Genomic DNA, 12,319 nt, shown 5'->3' with positions numbered 1-12,319 from the left:
CTGGCTCCGACCGATGCCTGCGCCTTCCCTCGCCACGTCCTGGTGTTCAGTGCAGCAGACACCGGCCGAAGGCTTGGCTGATTGGGGGTGTCGTGGGGGAGGGGGGCTGGGCGTTACACAGTGGCTCCGTTTTCTGGTTGGAATCAGTTGGTAGGGCGTGCGCGCGCGAGTCTGTGTATCTGTCCGTCTCCCTCCTACAGCCCAGCGTGTTTGGTCTGAGTCCAAAGAAGGAGGTGGTGTGTGTGCTGCGTAGACCTGCGCCTGTGGGGTGAGCAGCCTCATTAACAGCCCCCAGAGCCGGCCAACTTCTCCGTGCTAGGCTGCGACCTCAGGGGCCGCCGCGTCGGGGATCGGAAGTGGTCTTCGAAGAGGGGTGTAGGTCGCCAAGTCCTGGCAGCAGCTGAAGTGAAAAGGAGCTGCCAGGAGGCGGGCGGTGGGCAGTCTGATGTCCGTTCTGGCGCGGACAGGAAGAAACTGAAGTCGAATGTTTAGTTGAATTGCGTGCTCTGTGTTTGGCGGTGGTGTGGCCCGTTCTTCTGGAGGTCCACACCACAGGTGTGAGGCCTGTGGGCCCTGAGGAAGCGCCCTCCCCTTATTTCCTCCCTCCCCTCTCCCTCCACCTACCGCCTCTCTGCAAGGAGCAAGCCTGACAGTAGCTGATCGGCGCCCTCTCTCACCCTGTCCCCATTTCCTGCATGAAAACGGAATCCTCATAATCAAGAGGGCCTTGTTAAAAAAAAAAAAAAAAAGAAAGAAAAGATGGAGAAACCTATTTTTAAACTTTTTTATTATGGAAAATTTCAGTGGTACACAGTGGCAGACAGAGAATAGTGCACTGAAGCTCTGTGTACCCCTCACCCAGTCACCACCTGCAGTTACCTTTGGTGGAGTTTTGGAGGCCTCAGAGTTTTGGAAGCCTTGTTTGATGAAGTATTTCAAAACTCATTCCAAAATCCTGAGTATTGGATAGTAGGTTATTTAGCTCCATTCAGTCATGACACATTGTATACGCATATCACAGCATCACTCTGTACCCCATAAACATATACAATTATAGTTTGTTAATATCTGATAAAATAAACCAATTCATTAAAAATACAAAATTACGTTGATATAAACTTCAAAAAAAAGCCATTCCAAACTCACTTCACCTCTAAACACATCCCTCTGTATCTCCAGTTGACGACATTTCATTTTATGTTCACCTAACTATCAGAAATTTAAGTTTTTAATAACCCCATTAGAGTATAGGTGATATTAAAATAAAAATGAAGGCCCCCTCCATTCCCACTTTAGGGTAGAAAAGGAAAACCTGCCAACTTTCCTTAAGGTGTACAGGGGCAAGATATTGAAGAAGGAAAGACAAGTCCGGATCCTGAGAAGACAGACATGTTAGCAATAGGACCAGACTCACCCTAATTCATGCAGGGCGTGAACACAATTCCGGTTGAGCCATGATAGGCAAGAGAATTTTTTTTGATAAAAACTTTAAAACTCAGTTCAAAAATGATAAGCAATTAATTTATTCCACATTTAGCATTGAGATAAACTAAAAGTGCTCTATCAGACTTGAGTTATTTTTCTCATTAATTTTAAATCGTATTTTCTAGGGAGTTATTACTATTATCAGAGAATAGAAAGTTGTTTTCTTATGTAGGATTTCTATCTGAGGCACTAGTCGGTGCTATTCTGAGGTTCATGGAGAGAACTGAACATTTTATTGTTTAATTAGAAAATGTTTGGTCATCCTCCAGGTCACACCTGCTCTGCCCTCTGAAGAGGCTCTGTGCTTGCTGAGATGTGATGTGCAGTGTGACTTCTACTGGCTGGAGAGGCATGGCACGCAGGGAGGCGCTGGAGGCAGTGGGAGGGGAGGCCCTCCCTCCACCAGCCCCCTCCCATCCTGCACACCTCTGTGCTTTCCTGTATATAAAAGCAGTTCCTAAAAATTGTCAATGACGTTCTTAGAGGAGTCAGTCAGACTTTTGAATACCTTTATAAAGTGCACTATTTAAAGGCATCCTTAGTTAACCTTTTGTAAGATGAATAACCATCTTGTAGGTGAGCAGTTTTATGTCCTGTCACCCCACCCCCAAATAAAACCTTGTCTTTTCATGATGCCTGCTTGACCCTGTGCCCCTCACATTGGCCTTTCAGACCCTCATGCACATTGGAAAATGCAGGTTCCATCTCAGAGTGAATGTACTGCTGTGGCCCATAGCTTGAACATATGTCACATTATCAGCAAAATTCTTTGAATGAGTGGGTAAAGGTGGCAAGGACTGAAGTATGGGGTGTTAATTTGACAACACCAGCAAAACACTAGGGGTAAATGACTAGCAAAACAGCCTGTTGTATCAGTGGAAAGTTGCATAAGGTCATTTTGGGGCAGTGCGTTGATAGAAGTTTTTGGAGCTGTAGCTCTTGACCCAGCATCACTACACTGGGGCGTGGTGTCAAAATCTCTACAAAGCAATATTCAAAACAATAGAGATAGGCTGACCAGGTCTCTAACCACGTCACCAGAATTAGAATAATGAAGTTGTCAGTGGGAAGTTTGAACAAATGTGCTTTCTCAGCATTCTGTGTGCAAGATGCCCATTTTGAATGATTCCTGAGAGACCCTAAACTTGTGTTCAAAGAGCAGCTGAAGTGACCCGGGCACCAGCTGTGATTCAGTGCCCTCGTGGTTGCTTTGCTTACCTCCAGGCAGCATATTGGATTGTGCGGGGAGTGGGGGAGGGATGCATTGGGGAGACAGGCATGCAGAGTGTCTCCTGTCCGCAGGCTATTCCCTCTTTCCCCTTGGGCCTTTCCCAAGTGCCATGAGCAGATGTAGGCTCTAGAATCTGGAAGGTCCCATTTGTTTTCTCAGAATGCCATGTGAATACAAATTTACTCAGAGAAACATTGAGACAATGAAGTGTCCTCAATCCAGTGTCTTTTTCATTTAACAAACTGTGACAGCATTAACGCTTGGTTTTCAAAATCCTGGAAAGAATATGGTTGAAAAGAAATGGCTTCAGAAAAGTGATGTGGTTTGTCTAAGATCATTCAACTAGCAAGCAGCCGAACCCAGAGTGTGGAGCCTACAACCTGCCGTCGGCAAGAGTGAGGATTGGGACAGTGTGTTTGCACTTACTTGAGGTGGACGGACACATGCACAGGAATGTACCCAGGGTGCGTACATAGCCATGTGGGCTAAAGATTTACAGGAATGGAAAGGAAAGGCATGTGAGCAATAGCTTATGAAATTTATCCTTAACATAACTAAAATTTTGATTCATATTATGTTATAAAACTTACATGATGCATTCTCTAAGATGGAAACATTTTTAAAACAGATGACCAACAAACCACCACCCTCCATTTATAATATGTGATGATTCAAGATGCAAGCATGGTTGGATAACAAACTGTAAATCATCTTAAACGATTGTTTGATAAATGACCTGTTAAACTACCAAAAACAAAGGAAAATAGAAACTCTAAAGAACAACAACGGATAGGCTTCAGTATCAAAAATAACTGTTAGAACCAAAAGTAACAGAACCAGGAACATTATACACAGGTAGAAAATAATAAAAATAAAAGCTGCTTCCAAAGGCACAACCCAGGGGATAACTTTGCCTGTTTAGTTGCATAAAAAGAATTTAGGAGTTCAGTTAGCATTATTTCAGAGAGATGGGCCTTGCAATCCGTGTTCAGTGTGAAAACACTTTTTGCTTGGGTTTTAGTTGTTAACTGAATTTTTGTCGATAAAATTCATTTTTCAATACTGGGGTGGCATTTAGAGAATGAGTCTGAAGGAGAGAGTACTTGTGTGGATTTTAAACTGGGTCTTTCAAAAAGGGCTCACTTAGGTTAAATTTCTATTTAGAACAATTCTTAGGTCTCCAACAAGTTCAGTTGTAATCTGTCACTTGGCCTCACTGGGCAGGCGCCTGCTTTCAGATGTTACCTCCATCTGCTTCTTCCTCACCTTTCCTCTCTTTTAGAAAACTTCAGTGCCCCAAACAAAATCAAAAAGCAAACACATTTCAAATAATTAGGACCACAAAAGTTTTATTCCGTTCCCTCAACTTTAAACTACAGAACTTTCTGAAAGGGAGATACAGTAATCTTACCTCAAATACATTTGGAACCACCCCCCATGCCCCCGCTTAGAAAAGCAAATAAATGAAATGTTATAGAAACTCACTCTTCTGTCATGCGTACAATAGGCAGTTTTTAACTTCCTCCTATGATCTTGGTCCTCACATGTTGGTGGTGCAGACCCTCAGCCGGCATGGGTCTGAGATGCAGGAGTTTATTGCTGAAGATCCTAGTGGGATTAAGTCCTGGGACAGTTTCCCAGTGGAAACCCAGTAGCCATGCTGGGGGGTGGCCTGAGGCATTAGCTTTAGGGTAGGCCCCGGGGAAGCCCAACTCATCCTACAAAAGATTGGTACCAATTCCACTGTTAATTATTTGCAGTTTCTAAAAGTGCATTTAATAAAGCCTATGTGTTTCTGTAACCAACCTTCATGTCTGACATCTCAGCCTCAGCCCATCACCCATATGTCTCCTTTATAAGAAACCTTGTCCTTATGGGTTGAGTGCCCCATGGGATAATGGAACAGCACCAGTAGGGCAGTCGAAAGAGTTGAGATATGATAGGTAGTGTCCGTGGTTTCTGAGTTGCTGTCTAAGCACAGGGGCTGGCCTGGGCTGGTAGTCATAGATGATTGACTGTCATAGATTGACTGTAAGAGGCACTCATCTGCCTCAGATCTCCCATGGAAGCCCTGTATTTGTGAGGACCTTGGAGAGGACCCTGCACAGAGCAGTCCCACCAATCCTAACCCAGTCTTGGAATGCTTTCAGACATCTCTTGCCTGTGTACGATTCTGGCTTTACTTTTCTCTCCCAATTCCTCACCGTTTCCATAGTGCCTTTGTGACAGGTGGCTCCACAACAAAGAACTATGAGCTGATTAATGTGCATAGTATCTTTTTTTTTTTTTTGAAATGGCGTCTCACTCTATCACCCAGGCTGGAGTGCAATGGCACAATCTCAGCTTACTGCAACCTCCACCTCCTGTGTTCAAGCGATTATTCCGCCTCAACCTCCCAAGTAGCTGGGACTGCAGGTGCACTCCACCATGCCTGGCTAATTTTGCTATTTTTAGTAGAGACGGGGTTTCACCATGTTGGCCAGGCTGGTCTTGAACTCCTGACCTTAAGTAATCTGCCCGTCTTAGCCTCCCAAAGAGCTGGAATTACAGGCCTGAGCCACTGTGCCCGACCTAATGTGCATAGTATCTTAACAGTTTTTTTTCTTATATACTAACCCAGAAATACAGCTCATTCATTTCAGTACTCTAATAATAGTTTAATACTCTAAATTTCCTCACAAAGACAGGTTTTTGTTGAAAGCTAACTTTGAGTCAAGGGAAATAATCTGTTTTGTTATTTCTAAGTTTATTCTCTGCCCTTCATTCTTATCCTGACCTTTAAAAGCTGTGGATATACGCCGGGCGTGGCACACGCCTGTAATCCCAGCACTTTGGGAGGCTAAGGCGGGCAGATCACTTGAGGTCAGGAGTTCAGGACCACCTTGGCTAACACGGTGAAATCCCATCTCTACTAAAAATAACAAAAATTTAGCCGGGCGTGGTGGTGGGCACCTGTAGTCCCAGCTACTCGGGAGGCTGAGGCAGGAGAATGACGTGAACTCAGGAAGCGGAGCTTGCAGTGAGCCGGGATCCCACCACTGCACTCCAGCCTGGGTGACAGAGCAAGACTCCGTCTAAAAAAAAAAAAAAAAAAGCTGTGGATATTAAGTATCACACCTTCACACAGTCCATTGTTTTCACTTTGTTCACAATGGGATCATCAAGGCTCTGCTGGAAGCCTCTCCTAACTGCTCTGGACTTGGTAAGCACCCTGCAGCCTGCAGCACGGCCGTCCCACTCAAGTGGCCTGGAGCAAGGAGGGTCATTTGTCCAGCTGCATCTCTGTCCTTCTGCCATCCACTGTGGCCCTGCTCGTGTGGGTCCTCTTGTGTAACATTCATTGGTACACTTGCTAATGTGAATGTTCTGGGTGTAGGTGTATTAGCTGTGAATCGGAGCCCTGGATATATCTGAGGACATCACAGTCTATTTTAGAACCATAGAGATGAAATGTATCTGTTGACTCAATATGTGCAGAATTCTGTAGCTTCCTTCCTTGCCTATTGCTAGACCTCGAGTTTCTGATTTGTCACATACCTTTCCAGGAAAAACATGCGTCACACTCTTGGGACACAAAAATGAGTTTGCATCCCTAATCTCAGCAACGGTTCTGTCTGTTGCTCTTCACATGCCTACAGGGCAAAGTGGCACAGGGCTGCTCAGTGAGTGCTGGGGTGAACAGGTGGCCCTACCATCTCACCATTGGTGTTGGGCCATAGCCTGTCATCAAACACACTCTTTTTTTTTTTTTTTTTTTTTTTAACTAGAGCAGGGCCACATGGACACCTCCCTCCTCCCTGAGCTCTCCTGCATCCCATTGATTGTCTGCAGTCACCTATCTGTCCCACCCAGAGTCTGGCACTGCAGTCACCAGCTAGTCTGTTCTGCTACTTCAGCCTTGCCCCAGGTGCACCTGGGACTGTAGCACCCAGACTCATAGACAGTGGGAGCAAAGGGCTTCCTGACGGTCTCTGGATCAGAGGGCCAAGCTGTAACCCATCTGTGATTGCCCTGCCTCCCCATCATCTTGTCCTCCAGTGATTGCAATGCCCTGGACACCTGCAGAGGTTACTGAGGGGATGGGGTACACAGCACCCCACTGCCCCTGGCTCCAGTGTGTCCTGGACATTATGCAGAAGGCCAGGCCAGTGCATGGAAGTGGGGTAGAGAGAGCCATGGCTCTGGGAGACATTTGCCCTTCAGGGGAGACTGAGGCTGGGGTGCGATGGAGGGGCTGATGGAGAGCCCAGCATTGGCCAAAGGATGGACCTCAGTCACTAGCACTTCTACACGGTTATAGATATTCCAAACTCCAGGTGTTTCTGACCTGTCTGGACCTAAGACATAGACATGGGCTTCCAGCGTTACCGACCTCAGGATTTGGCTCTGGGCTGGACAAGAACTCCACCCTGCCAGTAGCCGAGCATCCTCTTTTGGTAGAACCAGGTAACCTGGTGCCTCACCACAGAGCCGCCTGGCTGCCCTAAAAGAGTGGCCCTGCTCTGCAGGTCTGGATGAAATAGAGGTGAGCTAAACAATTGTGGGGAAATAAAAGGAGCTCGAACCCGAAGGGTCAGATTAAAGCTGGCAGGGCCTGTTTGGATGTTGTGAATCATGAAGGTGATTCAGGAAGACCGCCAGCTTCAACTATTGGTGCCTTATTGCTTCGGTGTCTCTCTCAGGGACCAGAGTGGCAGGGCCAGACAGGACAAGGGAGGAGCCCTAGGAGGGAGGGATGGAGATTGAGCTTTGTCTGTTATTCTGTGTGACTCCCTTGGCGAGCTCCCCAGATGCCTGTTTGACACTTGGTGGAATGAAGAGACCCAGAGGGCTTCCCCAACGTGCCGTCCAGCCTCACCATCTGCCAGAGGCAGAGCCAGGGCACAGGGACCCAAGTTTTTAGGGCTTGTTTGCTTTTGTGTTTGTGTCTAAAGTGCATTTTTTCCCACCGACTGTGCTTCATTTTCTTGGCATTGCTGGAACCTAGAATACTGTTTGGGACAATGACAGACCCCATGCACGGTGGACAAACAGATGCAGACAGCTCCACCTTCCAGCAAGCCCCAAGTAGGACACAACGTGATGAGGACATTTCTCCATCTGTGCTTTTCAGTGGGTTTTCTGGGAGGAGAGCGCCACAGCCAGTCAGGGGCACCATGGGCAAGGGGAGGCCCATGTCCTAGGCCAGGCCAGGAGTCATGCACCTAGAAAAGTCTAGGAGAACAGAAGCCTCCCACAGAACTTGCAGGCAGGCAGAGGGGAAGCTGCATTCCTGTAATGCCAGAGGCCAAGACATTGAGAGAGAACATCAGATTGAACTCCCAGGACAGCAGATCGACTGTCAGACCTCGTGGGCACTGTCTCCTCGTCTCGCTCTCAGCATAAGGCTTTTCCCGGAAGATGGAAATGTTCTTTCTCCTTAGACACTGCCCAGAAATGCTGATCTTCCTGGAATTTCTATTCAGAGCTTTAAATATTACAGAAATATATATTTGGTGAGTTGGGCTCTGCCAACTGTTTCAGTCTCTCCTTAAGACTGAGTTGGTGCCTAATTAGAGTAAAAACAAGGATGCAAATTGCTTCTTGGGGACCCAAATCAGAGGGTCTCTGTCTCCACCAGAGCCTGGCCCAGCCCTGGAGAGTGACTTGGGAGCCCCGTCCTGATGGGTTCTTCCCTCTCCTCTGAGACCTTCTCCCCGAGCCCTCAGCCTCCTTGGATTCCGCCCACCAGGCCTTCTCTGTCAGAATGGAGTGGCCCCAGGGGCAGGACTCACCTCTACCAACTGAGCTTTCCTATGTGCACAACTGGCTGCCCTAGATATTTTCCTGTCCTTACCCCTTACCCAAGGCCATCTCTGGGACGTTCTCTGGGGCAGCAGCCTCAGTGAATCCATTCTCTATCTGCTCCCTCCAGCCCCTCAGGCTTCCCTTCCCATGCCCCTTCCTCTGATAATGATATTCAGTAACCCAGGAATCCACACCAGAAACTCCCTAGCCCCTGCGCTTCTTCCTCTTCCTCATCACTAGATCTAAGTATTTCCTGCCTCTCTCTTGCATCTTTTCCACCATTGGCCCCGTATGCACACTCATCTCTTGCCAGATCATCTCAGTAGCTTCCTGCTAGCTCTCCCTGCCTGCTGCATTGTGCCTCTTGCCTCCAGGACTGCCAGGAGAGTGAGCTGTCTCAAGTGCAGATCTGCCTCTGGGGCCCTCCTCTCGAAGCCCCCTACTGGCACATGACAGGCTGCTGGGGGAAAGATACAAGGCAAGGCTGTCCTGTCAGTCCCTGTTCACCCTCCAGCCTCATCCCCATTTCTCTAGGTGCCCAGAACACTGAGTTACTCCTGCCCTGCCGTGCACAAGTACATGTGCACACACAGATGCCTGCACACACACACTCCATGGTCCCACACGTGCACGCGCACACACGCACACATTACCCCACCTGTAGTTGGCTACCTCTCGCCTCTTGCTAATCTCCTTTGAGGTTCAGCGGCTTAGCTTGATCATCACCTCTTCCCAGCATCCTTCCTCCTAGTTCGGCATCCCCGCTTCTAGGTGTCCTTGGCACCTGGGCCCACCCAGCACTGGTGTGGCATTAGCAGAACAACCAAAGATGAAATATCTACAAATAACTGTCAAGAAATGTGTAAGACCTATATAATGCTATTTCAATCAGAATGCCAATATTATTTTGCCTTTTGAGCTTGACAGAATCGTTGAATGGTTCATGAAAGAATAATCAGGCTACAGTACTAAATTTTTTTCAGTGAAGAAATGTCCTAACAGATAATAAAACGAAGTGTTCAAATTACGTTAGGATGGCTACTGTCAAAAAAATCACAGAAAATAACAAGTGTTGGTAAGGATGTTTGGAAATTGGAACCCATGTGCACTACTTGGGGAACTGTGAGAGGATGTAGTTGCTATGGAAAATAATGTGGAGGTTCCTCAGAAACACTAAACATAGATTTGCCATATGATCCAGCAGTCCCACTTCTGGGTATATATCCAAAATAATTGAAAGCAGAGTCTTGAAGAGCGACGCACATGCCCATTTTGATAGTAACATTATTCACAATAGCTAAAACGTGGAAGCAAGCTAAGTGTCTATGAGCAGATGAGTGGATAAGCAAAATGTGCTAAACACATACAGTGAAATATTGTTCAGCCTTAAAAAGAAAAGAAATTCTGTCATAGGCTACAACATGATGAACCCTGAGGACACTGTGCTTAGTGAAATAAGCCAGAGACAAAAAGGCACATATGATTTGATTTCACTTATCTGACATACTGAGAGTTCTCAAACTCAGAGGCAGAAAGTACAATGGCGGTTATGAGGGTCTGGGGAAGGGGAGATGGGAGTTATTGTTTAAAGGGTATAGAGTTGCATACGTGCAAGATGAAAAAGTTCTGGAGAACCCTTGCACAGCAATGTCAATATATTTAGCACTGCTGAACTATACACTAAGAAATGGTTATGATTATGTAAATTTTATGTTGTGTGTGAGTTTTTCTTTTTTCCACAATAATAAAAAAAAAACTACGTTAATTGGAAATGTAAGATTCTAGTTACTGGCATGTAGTTAACAGGCTAATTCTGATTTTCTACTGTTGCATAACAGATGCCCCCAAAACTCAGTGTTCATGGATCTGTGGGTCAGGAATTTGAAAGGGCACAGTGGGGACGGCTTATCTCTGCTCTATGGCTCCTAGGGCCTCAGCTGGGAAGACACACATGGCTGGGGCTGGAGTCCTTGCCCAGGCTGGCTCACTCGAAGCCTGGACCAGGAGCACCTACACCTGACCTCTCCCTGGGTTTCCTCCCAGCATGGTGTCAGGGTAGCCAGACTTCATATGCTGAGGCTTCTGCTCCAAAAGTGAGTGTGAACACAGTCAAGACTGCATGCCCTCCTGACCCATCTCCACAGCCACTCTGGGTTAGCGCCACAGGATTCTGTTGATTATAGGCAAGTTTCTAAGCCAGCCCAGAATCAAGGAGGCAAATTAGACCCCACTTTTGAAGGGAGGTGTGTGAAAGAATTTATGAACCATATATTCAATCTGCCATGCAGACAGGTAGGTCAGACAGAGAGCTCTGAAACGGATGCCAGCCCCAAGAGCCTAATGAATGTGTGGGAGCTGGCAGGGAGGGCTGAATTAGTCAACGTGGAGCACTTTGGAAGTAGGTTGTTGGACTATAAAGTCAATTTATATCTCCCCATTTCATAAAAAGTTCTGAATGTATATAAAAAGCATTGATAAATAAATATTTTAGAAGCATGAATAAATTCAGCCTGAACATCTTACCAGTAATCCCAAGTGAAAAAAAATTGATAAAGATTAAATATATGTACACATTCTATGCAACAGGCGCTGTAAACAAAATTGGAAAGCATATAATTATCTGGAAACAAACATTTGCAACAAATTAACAAATGCTTAATAATCCTCACAGAGCAAATAAGAAAACACAAACAACCTAATTAAAAACTGAGCTCATGCCATGGAGAAAAAGGTGAGAAGAAGTGGAAATGACTAAGAAATAAATACATGGAAAAACATTTGTGCATTTTTACTTGTTTTTTTTTTTTTTGGTTTTTGTTGTTGTTGTTGTTTCTGAGATGGAGTCTCACTCTGTCACCCAGGCTGGAGTGCAGTGGTGAGATCTCTGCTCACTGCAACCTGTGTCTCCCCTGACCTTGTGATGCACCTGCCTCAGCCTCCCAAAGCGCTGGGATTATAGGTGTGAGTCACCATGCCCGGCCATGCATCTTTACTTGTAATGATGAAAATGCACATGAAAGTTAGGGAAGACACATCTTTCCAAAATGATTGCCCAGCTTCAGAGATTCCAGTTGCTCAGTAAAGGCACCTGAGGCAGCCTTTGGGATCACTGGGGAGGTTGAATCTCTTGTCTTGAAAGTTTCACTGAAGTGTTCACTGAGGTCCTTCCCCTATATCTGTGGCCCCATAACAGAACCACTAAAACATTTCTAAGATACATGCAGAGTATGTGCATCTTGACTTCAAGTAATGAACTGTCAGAAAAAAACTAAATGCCTATCAAAAGGGGATGGTTAAATATGATGCAACTATTATGATGTTCTTAAAATAATGATTAAATTATTTTACATCCCTTGCCCATTGGCCAGGGCTGTGCTGGGTGTATATTTACATGGATCAATGTCCATGGTAAACTACTAAGGATAGAAAGCTAGAGGAAAATATGTTGAACGTGTGTGTGAATATGTTATTCTCTGGGAGTGAAGTTTAAATATTTATTCAGATAATTCTTGAAAGCTGTTCTCCACGTTGTTAATGGTATGTAGCCATGAAGAGTAGAGTGGAAATAGGAACTTCCATGGTTTTAATTTTCTATGCATTGGTATGATTTGAGTTCATAAACATAAACATGTTGTTTTTGCAATTTAGAAAACCTATTTAAACACATATCTATCCTTCGGAAGTAATCAGAGCTCTGGATGTAGTGTTTTGGCTACACGTTCACATTCATACCTGATTTGGGGGAAGTGGAGAAAGCTTGGAGCCTCCTAGAAGTTGAGTGAATGGTGTCTTTGTCAAGCATGCAATGCACGTTGG

At 45.7% G+C, this 12,319-nt stretch overlaps 1 protein-coding gene across 4 annotated transcripts in view; it reads left to right on the top strand.

Moving 5' to 3' along the window:
* Positions 1-12,319, top strand: part of SYNDIG1 (synapse differentiation inducing 1) — a 201,092-nt gene that overhangs the window by 1,674 nt on the left and 187,099 nt on the right. The window lies entirely within an intron of this gene.

This window comes from Nomascus leucogenys, chromosome 13, assembly GCF_006542625.1.
Source record: "Nomascus leucogenys isolate Asia chromosome 13, Asia_NLE_v1, whole genome shotgun sequence".
Lineage (NCBI taxonomy): Eukaryota > Metazoa > Chordata > Mammalia > Primates > Hylobatidae > Nomascus > Nomascus leucogenys.
The sequence above is the reverse complement of the archived record's forward strand: the minus strand, read 5'-3'. Positions and strand labels throughout refer to the sequence as shown.